Below are 10,868 nucleotides of genomic sequence, written 5' to 3' on the forward strand. Positions count from 1 at the left end.
GCACAAAACTTAAGTCCAAGTGGATCAAAGACCTCAACATAAATCTAGTTACTCTGAACCTGATAGAAGAGAAAGTAGGAAGTAGTCTTGAATGCATTGGCATAGGAGATCACTTCCTAAATATAACACCAGTAGCACAGACACTGAGAGAAACAATCAATCAATGGGACCTGTTGAAACTGAGAAGCTTTTGTAGAGCAAAGGACATGGTCAACAAGACAAAGAGACAGCCTACAGAATGGGAAAAGGTCTTCCCCAACCCCACATCTGACAGAGGGCTGATATCCAGAATATATAAAGAACTCAAGAAATTAGACATCAGAATGCCCAACAGTCCAATTAAGAAATGGGCTATAGAACTAAACAGAGAATTCTCAACAGAGGAAGTTCAAATGGCTGAAAGACATTTAAGGAATTGCTCAAGATCCCTAATTATCTGGGAAATGCAAATCAAAACGACTCTGAGATACCACCTTACACCTGTCAGAATGGCTAAGATCAAAAGCACAGAAGACAGCTTATGCTGGAGAGGATGTGGAGCAAGGGGAACTCTCCTCCACTGCTGGTGGGAATACAAGCTTGTACAGCCACTTTGGAAATCAATATGGCGCTTCCTTAGAAAATTGGGAATCCATCTACCCCAAGACCCAGCTATACCACTCTTGGGCATATACCCAAGGAATGCTCAATCATACCACAAGGGCATTTGCTCAGCTATGTTCATATCAGCTTTGTTTGTAATAGCCAGAACCTGGAAACAACCTAGATGCCCTTCAACTGAAGAATGGATTAAGAAAATATGGTACATATACACAATGGAGTACTACTCAGCAGAGAAAAACAATGACATCATGAGGTTTGCAGGAGAATGGATGGATCTAGAAAAAAATCATCCTGAGTGAGGTAACCCAGACTCAGAAGGACAAACATGGTATGTACTCACTCATAGGAGGATACTAGATGTAAAACAAAGATGACTAGACTGCTACACAACTCCAGGGAGGCTCCCTAGAAAACAGAACTCTAAGAAAGACACAGGGATCACCCAATGACAGAGAAATGGATGAGATCTACATGAACAACCTGGATGTGAATGGGGGTAATGAAGGGCAAGGTTTGAGGGAAAGAGAGCTTAGGGGAGTAGAAGATCCCAGCTGGATCAAGATCAGAGAGGGAGAACAAGGAATAACAGACCATGATAAATGAAGACCACATGAGAATAGGAAGAAGCAAAGTGCTAGAGAGGTCCCCAGAAATCCACAAAGATACCTCCACTGTAGACTACTGGCAATGGTCGAGAGAAAGTCCAAACTGACCTAGTCTGGTGATTGGGTGGTCAAACACCCTGTCATGCTAGAAATCTCATCCAATGACTGAGGGAAGTGAATGCAAAGACCCACGGCCAGGCCCCAGCTGGAGCTCCACAAGTCCAGTTGGTGAGAAAGAGGAGGGATTGTATGATCGAGAATTGTTGAGACCAAGATTGGAAAAAGCACAGGAACAAAGAGCCAAACTAATGGAAACACATGAACTATGAACCAATAGCTGAGGAGCCCCCAACTGGATCAGGCCCTCTGGATAAATGAGAATATTAAATAGCTTGAACTGTTTGGGAGGCCCCCAGGCAGTCGGACCTGCACCTGTCCTTAGTGCATGAGGTGGCTGTTTGGAACCTGGGGTTTATGTGGGGACATTTTTCTCAGCCTGGGAGGAGGGGACTGGACTTGCCTCACTGAATCTACCAGGTTGAGCTGAATCCCCAGGGGAGTCTTGGCCCTGGAGGAGATGGGAATGGGGGGGTGGGTTGGGTGAGGTTGGGGCACAAAAGGGGAGGACAGGGGAACCCATGGCTGATAGATAAAATTAAATTTAATTTAATTATAAAATAAAAAAAGAAAAAAAAGGTGACTTTCAAATTTCTATATGAAATCATTCTACTCATATATTTTCTGCTGGTTTTGTGCAACATTGGCATTGTCATGGATGATGGGCCCTGAGATGTTTAATCTATTCTCCATCTCATTCCAACCCTACCCCACTTAGAAAGCTTGTAACAATCCACTCAATCTAAGCAATGAGTCACTGAAATTTTGTGGTCCACATTTATTTTTATTTTTGAGATGGAGTTTTGCTATGCAGCACTGGCTGACCTTGAACTTGAGATCCTTCTGCCTTAGCTTCCCAGAGTTGGTATTAGAGGCATGTGCTATAATGCCTGGCCAACAGTCTACATTTTGGAAAAAAAGAAAAAGAATTTCCTTGAGACTTTACAGGGCACTATATCAATTTTTAATTTCTTACCATGGCATGTTACAATTAAAATAAGACTTTGAAAATCTGATGTGGCAGAATATGTAAGCATTCTTCACTGTGTTACTGTGTATTGTAGACCTATTTTGATGTCTAGTACTGTGACCTGGTTTAACCAACAGGAAGTTACTAAACATAATACAATCAGAAAGGAGAAGTGCTTGTATTCTTGGACTTCATAATATCTGCCTCTTGGTCTTAGTCATGAGAACAAACTCCAGCTGTGTTCTAGAACTGAGCTGAATTGTTTTAGGTGTCCTAGCCAAGGCAGCCAGCCAATATTCACATCTTTTGAGACCAGCAAGAATAGCAGAGATGGCTAGCCATTTAGTCAGTCACTCCAGGCACATGAAAAAAAAAATTCTCTAAATGCTTCTGAAGGTTGTTGGTTCGTTGCATATTACTATCACAACCAGAGATAACAAACACGACAGTTTATTAGTCATAAACTGTTCACATTTGAGTACATTATGAATTCTTGAAGTCTAATGGAATTAATTGTGAACTCTTTTAGTCTGCCTCATTCTGGCTTAAGCATCAACCTGTATCTAGGTAGTTGATTGAGGTCAGGGGGCCTCAGGTATTTCCACTTGCGGAAATAAACAATGGTGCTCAGATTTTTGTATCAATCACATCACCTGATCTACTGCATCAGAATCTGAGCTAATGACTGTGAACTGCTAATGTAGCAGACTTCTTTATCTCTTGGGCTTGAAAGAAAAATGATTCATTGTCCAAGATCGAGTAGCCAGATGTGTTGGAACATATCCATAATTCCATCACCAGCAGACTGAGACAGGAGGATTGCTGTAAATTTGAGGCCACCCTGGGACACATAGGGAGTACGAGGTCAGTCAAAGCTTATTCAGTTTGTGTAGGTGTATATATAATCAGTAAGGGCCTATGTAGTCCACCATTCTCCCTTGCTGAGCTATTTGGTATTTACATTTTAGTGATTAAAAGTAAAACTTCCATCATGATCCCATTTTTCTTAGTGTTTTTCTTAGAGACTTGTGTCTCTAAAAGTTCTGCATATTTTGGCTGACCAAACATCTTTGAAGAGTTTTTGCATCCTTGAAAATGTGTTGTATATAAAGGCTATAAATTCTTTTTAAAAAAATTCTAATGTGCAAAACATTCTACTTTTGTAACTATTTTAATTTTATATCCTTATCTTTATATGTCCCTGATATCAAATTTCACTAACTTTTCCTGGGCTTCATTCGTTGGTGTTGGACAGTTTGGGGGCAACTTGAACATGTCCTACTCTCTTTGGTCACTTGATCATAGGGCTAGCCCTTTATGTGCATGGTTCAGAGACTGATTACCCATACCTGCATAGATATTTTTCACAACTTCTCAGAAACCACATGTTGGCCTCTGGACGTGGAATGCCTGGTGTTGTTAATATTTAAGAAGATGGTTGAGGGAAGTATAAAGATAAAGATGCTAAAACCTTAGCATAGTTGCTGTACTTGCTGTCAATCACTTTGTCTTTCTATCTCTGTGAGTCAGCTAGGAGCACCAACGACATAAGGACTGCTAGAGGAATGGTTTTCTGTTGGGGAATATTATTTTCAGGTGTGTTACTTTTGTTTATATTGCATTTGTTTAACTCTGTGAAGCTGTGTTACTGTGCCTGTCTAATTCACCTGATGGTATAATAAAGATCTGAACAGCCAATAGTGAGGCAGGAGAGAGACATAGGCAGGGCTGGCAGGAAGGGAGGATAAATAGAAGGAGAAATCTGGGAGCAGAGACCTAGTAGCCAGAGAAGGAGGAGGACTCCAGGGACCAGCCACCCAGCAACACAGCCAGACATGGAGAAAGAAAGAAAGGTATATAAAATTGGAAAAAGGCAAGAACCCCAAACCAAAAGACAGATGGGTTAATTTAAGTTAAGAAAAGCTAGCAAGAAACAAGACAAGCCATGGCTGGGCATTCATAATTAAGAATAAGCCTCCATGTGTGATTTATTTGGGAGCTTGTGGCGGGCCTCAAAAAGGGAAATACCAAACAACAGTTTTCAGTGCTCAGATAGATAATCCCCACCATAACATCTGACCAAGCTTAGATATGAGAGATCTGCCCCCAAGACACATACATTGGAGGATTCGTCCTTGATGAAGCCATTCTTAGAGATGGGGCATTCAGAGGTGATTGGATTATGGGAGCATTAACTTCACCATCTACTCATAAATGTGATAAGTGTCAAGGAAATGAGAAACTTATCCCACTATTCAGAGCAAGGTTTGTGTATAGTCCAACGCAGGTGGCTGGGGGTCTGAGATTGCTAGGTTCACTATTTGGAGAGGGGTATGTGTGTGTGCATAGGATGTGCAAGTAAAGGAGATAGGTTACCTGGTGCATTCTTAGAAGAGGGAGATGTGTATAACCCAATCCAATCAGAGTACCACTCTATTCCCCATGCTTGTCTGCTTCAACTGCACTGTGATTAGCCACCCAGTCATTGAGTCTGTGCTATACCCAAGATCCAAATGGGCCCAGCTGCTGTTTTCTCTGGCAGGAGAACTGTCCACGTGATTTTGGTTTTGTAAGCATGCAGAATGCACGAGTTGGAGCATCATAAAGCTTCCACTCAAAGGAGGGTCAGGCAGTGTGTGTCGAGGCTGGAATCCTGGGGCAACCCCTGACATGGTGCTGTATAATGATGGGAGAGTAAACATAAAAGCTTTGTGGAGATGCCAGGAAATTAGAAATTTCAGGAAGGTGGAATATCCACCAGTATTTCACAAGCAATAGGCATAGCCAACCAAGGAGTGTGCCTATGTGGACTGCAGCCAGCAAGGCCACAGAGGCTGGGCTGCTCGAACCCTTTGGAGCTTATTTCTTGCCACACATTCCTGGATACATGTATTGGAGCTATAGGATTTATTATTTCCCTGATGGGTTGTAGCTTGGGTCTCATTTTTCTGTGGCATTCTCCTGATCCCCTCCTCTTGAAATAGTTTACCCCATGGTTTGGAAGCTGCAGCTTGCTGTAGTAAGAGTTACCTTGAGTCTCAGAGGAGACTTGGGACTTTGACTGATGAGAGTCGGAGAATGTTAGAGATATACAGAATACATTTTGCATTAAGGTATAGATATAAGCCTTTGGGGACCAGCTGTGGAATGTTATGATTTGAATATAAGTAAAATGCCTTCCAAAGACTCGTGTGTCAAAAGCTTGTCTCTGGCTCACCAGTGCTAAGATGTGATTATGAGAGATATCACCCTCATTCTCCATTGGTTAACTCATAGATGCATTGATCTATTGTGAAGTGTACTGCGGGTGATGGGTCCAGTTGGAGGACTAGTTAACTGGGTTTATACCTTTGAAGGGTATATCTTGTCCCCAGTTCCTGGCTGTCAGTCTCTGCTTTCCACTTCCCATGAGCTGGACAGTTGTGATCCACCAAACCCTCTCTGACATGATGCTGTGTGTCTCTGCAGATTTGGAAACAAAACTGGCCTTGGGCTGAGAATTCTGAAATGACAAGGCAAGTAGATCCTGCCCTCTTTAAGTCACTTTCTTTGGGTATTTTGAGAGAGTGCTGGTGATCTGACTAATAAGTACACCAAGAATTTCCATCTTTACCAGTCGGGCAGCAGTGACAGAACCTGAATTATTATCATCTTCACATTTTTTATTGCTTACTCTGAACTCTAGTTATTAATGAGTCTCCTGGGCTGTGAACCATTGGATCTCAGGAATCCATTTAACCAGTATTTTTCAACCTGGTTGTCCATAGGAATTACTTGGGGAGCTCTGAGAAATCCAGATGACCAGGCTGTAGTGGGTAGCTGTTCTAGCTATGACCTTGAAGCACGGCCCCTAGTGAGGTAGCAAGTAACCGTTACATTTGTCTATGACCTTGAAGTACATACCCCTGGGTCATGGTTGCTGGGCACCTTTTAAGACCTGGGATGCAAGTACTTGGCATTCTCTCTTGGCTTCCTCATGATTTTAGATGCTGTCACAGACCAGGCAAATCTCAGACAGAAGACCAGTGTGGAACCTTGGCTCACCATTCCAGGATCTTGTGACAAATTCCTCTATTTTGTTTTGTGAGTTTTCTTTCCAAAATTAATTCCTTTGTCCTTAAAGCAGACTCCATGGATTTCTCCCATTACCAGGCTACAAGTGAATTCTTTGTATCAGATTCTCTGGGTTGTGTTGCAGGCTCTGCCATGCTTCTAGAGCTGGCGGCATGGTTATAGTGTTCAGTAGGGGGACAGTCATTGCTCTAAGTTCATTTTTCATCTCAACTCAAAGTTGGGGCACACTAAGCTTTGATGCCTCTGTGAATCTGATCCCCAAAGGACTTAATTAATTGGAAAGTGGAAAATGGTTAACAGACTGGATAGCTCAGTTGGTTAGAGCATAAAACTAATAGAAACTGGAATTCTCACGATCTTCTATTTTGTCATAATTTTTCCATTTCACAAATTGCACATGTTCAATGGTCAAATTTATATCTTGTGCTATCTGTCATTAAGTCCCTTGATTGCAGGATGCTTTAAAGGAGAAAAACTGTGTTTACACTTGGTTTTTATTCGGTATGCTACTGTTACTGGGTTCTGTTTGGTCCTGGGAGTAAAACACAGGCCAGAGTGATATCTGTCCACACAGAGGTTAAGCTTACCAGAAAAATCATCTGCCATTGATCAAATAATTGACCCAGACAGTGATTTAATTTCAATTGTTATAAAGAACTGCAAGAGGAAATTACAGCATGCAAAGAAAATAATTATTACGTTTCCCCCAGATCCAACACTCCAGTTTCATCCCAAGCTTTGCAGCAGAATTCCTGTTGTAGCCTCCCCTGCTCCCTGCTCCCATCTCCCCTGGATCCCACAGACCTTCCTCCCTTTAATTCCCCTCTCCCTACTCGTTTCTTTGTCCCAACTTCCAAACACAGCAGGCACCCCCTACTAACTCAAGGGCCTCTCCTGCCTGGAGAAGTAGGCTGTAGGGGAATCCACACCTCTCCTGCTCCTCCAGACCTGATACCCCCAGTTCTATCCCCTGATTGTAGCAGAAAACCCACTATGGTCTCTCTTTCTTCTCTTCCCCTACCCTCAATGGATGAAGATCTTCTCCCCTAACCTTCCTTCTCTCAACTCTTCCCATTATCCTGTCTCCAACATCAGCAGGCAATCTCTGTGAACACACCAGCTGAGCAGGCTAGGGAAACAGGTAAGCTAACTGAAGACCTGCACGTCTTCTTCCTCTCCTTCAAATTCAACCCTCCAGTCTCAGCTCTACAACAGAACACCTGTTGCTGCCTTCTTTTCTCTCTTGCCTGCACCTTCTGTGGGTCCTGTCAACCTTCCCCTCCCAGCTTCCCTCTCCCTACATGTTGCTTGGTCCCAGCACCCAACTCCAGCAGGCTCTCCCGCTAACCCACAGACCACTCTGCCAGAAAAGCAGGTAGGCTGTCAGTAGATCTTTCTCTCTCCTTCTGTTCCTCCACATCCAACCCCCCCATTCTCATCCCCAGTGCTAGAGCAGACTCTCTAGAGTGCCTTTTCTTCACTGTCTCCCTCATTCCAAGGGGATAAAATAAGCAGATCCAGATTGAACACTCTGCTCTCCTCCCTCTTGTGAATCCCTGCAGATGCCTATCCTATCCCCATTCCTAAGTGTCAGCTACAAATACACAGAATTAAAAATTTTTTAACCTAGAACTCCCAGTGCCCATAATTATCAAGTCCAAAGAAAATTCCCTACCAGGTAACACACAGCTGACCCACTCCAAAAATCTAGAGAGGAAAAACAAAGCAAGGAACAAAACATCCACGCAACAAAGACAATTCCAGAAATCAGCATCTAGACCTATAATCATCACAATCCCTAATGCTAAGACTCCAGTATAAAAACACAATCAATAACAGCCAGGACAATTTGTCTCCACTAGAGCTCAGCTATCCTACTATAGCAGGCCCTCACTATTCAGTAGTAATGGTGGCAGTAGAAACCACAGAACTATGCCAACATTTCCAAATGACAGACTAGAAAAGTTGCTAAAAGCAGCTTTTCTAATAATAGGAAGGTTGACTATTTATTATAAAACATCACCTGTGTTTACGAGGTACTGCATACTGTAGCTTGTTGCAATATATTGAAGTCAATATGCAGGGAAGGCCTCCACTAGGAACCATGCAGGTTGCTATGTGTCCCTTGCAAGTGAGAAGCAAAGAGATTCACTTTTGTACCAGGCTCAATATGTATATAAATATTGGCACAACACATTCCTGCCTTTTGGAAATGAATAGAAAATGATTTTTCTAGTCATTTCTGAAGAAATTCAGTTACTTAATTTTCTCAAAACAGTAGATGGTGTTGTACCATGCTTTGGAGATCATAAGCTCAAACTATCTGAGACGTGAAAAAATCAGATGGTTACGTTAATGGGCAGCTGGAAACATTAATAGACTGTAGCAATACACAGGTCTTGGGGTCATCAGGTGTGGGGCGTGATGCTGCTCTTGCCCTTTTCCCACTTTGTGAGCCTTGGCCAGGCTGCTAAGTTTTACCTTCCCCTCTCAAAATGGAGAAGATGATATTTTCTTCCTGTCTGGCTATGACTGCTCTCATCCTTATTTTGGGGTTGCAAGGTATGATGAAAATCGTTTTCTTCTCTCTCCCCTTCCAAAGACTTCTTCCAGCACAAAAGTGATTGGAAGAAGAGTGAGCCCCCTCCCTCTATCTGTGTGTGTGTGTGTGAGAGAGAGACACACAGAGAGAAAGATAGCACCCAACTCCAGCAGGCTTCCAGTTGGGTACAAATGAGTGAGTTTGGGGAGAGGGACTGCTGTACAGTTGTGGCATTTAAGTTAAGACTGACTCTCTGGAGAGTAATGCAGACTCTCATCAATATTCTTAGTCTCCATACACAATCAAAATGTTTTCCCTGTAAGATCAGAAATCTATCTGTTCATCCATCCATTCCAAAAAGGAGCCTTCATAGAAAGCTTACGCTAAAATTTTGTGGGTCTAATTTTTTTCAGGAAGATATTTTTGTGCTCATATTAGGTCCCTTGGTACCTCAGCAACTCTGTTTCTGCAGCACAGATTTCATCATTGTGTCCCAATTTTACTATTTGTCCATGATTTCAGCCTGCCACACACTTCTTTCCTAGTATATCCTAATATATTGCTGTAGGACCAGCACTGTACTTGACATTTGAACTAGTTAAAGTTGTCTGGTTGAATATGAATAGTTCTTTATACATGTTTGATAAATGTTGAGAAAGTCCTTTCATGTATTACTTTTATTTAATGATTCATTTTTGATATCATAGGTGTGTGACACTGTACAAACATCTGAGGTTGACTTGGGTCCATACTGAACATTCCTTATGTCCCTGACTACTGTTATAGGAAACAATAAGAGAGTATATTGGGGTTTCCAGCCATTCGGAGGGCCCTGCTGGAAGGCTCCCCTTTTCCAAGACTGCAGGAAGACCCTGCAATCTCCACACCCTGCCCCACACCCATCTGCCAGAGACCCCAGCCACTTCCTGAGACTCACCAGCCCCCAGCTCCCATCTACCTAGGAACTCCCATCTGGACCAGAGATGAGTGTCTCGGGTCACACCCAGAGAGGCCCACACCTGGGTCCCAGCCCTGGGCACCAGCCACTCCAGGGACCTGCCCAACTGGGCCCCAGGTTCTGGCCATAGGGCAGGTTCCCCCATCCCCACCAGGAAGGTTACCCCTCTCCAAGACCCTCCTATGAACCCTACAACCTACACGCCCTGCCCCCAAACCAATCTGCCCGAGACCTCAGCCACTTCTGGAGACTTAGAAACCAGCTCCCAGCTTCCATCCTGCCCTGGAACTCCCATCTGGACAAGAGGTGAGTGCCTGGGGTTACAGTCAGAGAGGCACCCACATCTAGGTCCCACACCTGGGCACCAGCTTGAGACCCCAGCCACTTCCTGAGACTCAGAGACCAGCCCCCAGCTCCCATCCCAGCCCAGGAACTCCCATCTGGACCAGAGCTTCCATCTGGACCAGAGAGAGGCTCCCTAAATCTGTCAGCTCTGTCTGGACCAAGTGCACTGATAAGACCAAGAACAAATCCATGAAGAGATGGGCAGAGTTCAAAGCAGAAGTACATAAAACAAAATAAAGAGCAATACAGCATCACCAGAACCTAGCCCTTCTCCAACAGCTAGACCTGAACATCACAGAAAGGAAGAAGCAGAAGAAAATAACCTTATAAGTAACATCATGAAGAGGATAGAGCCTTATATAGAAGAAATCAAAAATAAAGTAGAGGAACAGAAAAACAAAAAATGGGAAGAACGTTATAAAAAACTAGAGGAAAGGACAATTAAAGCAGAAGAAAACAATAAGTCCCTGAAAGAAAATCATTAAAAAGCAAGGGAGACAGTCCAAGACTTGAAGAGGGGGAATAGAAAAAATGAAGAAGACACTAGAAGAAGGAATGTTGGAAATAGAAAATCTGAGTAAACAAACAGGAACTTCAGAGGCAAGTATAACCAACAGAATGCAAGAGATGGAAGAGAGGATATTTGGTGTTGAA

Source organism: Onychomys torridus, chromosome 2 (assembly GCF_903995425.1).
Source record: "Onychomys torridus chromosome 2, mOncTor1.1, whole genome shotgun sequence".
Taxonomy (NCBI): domain Eukaryota; kingdom Metazoa; phylum Chordata; class Mammalia; order Rodentia; family Cricetidae; genus Onychomys; species Onychomys torridus.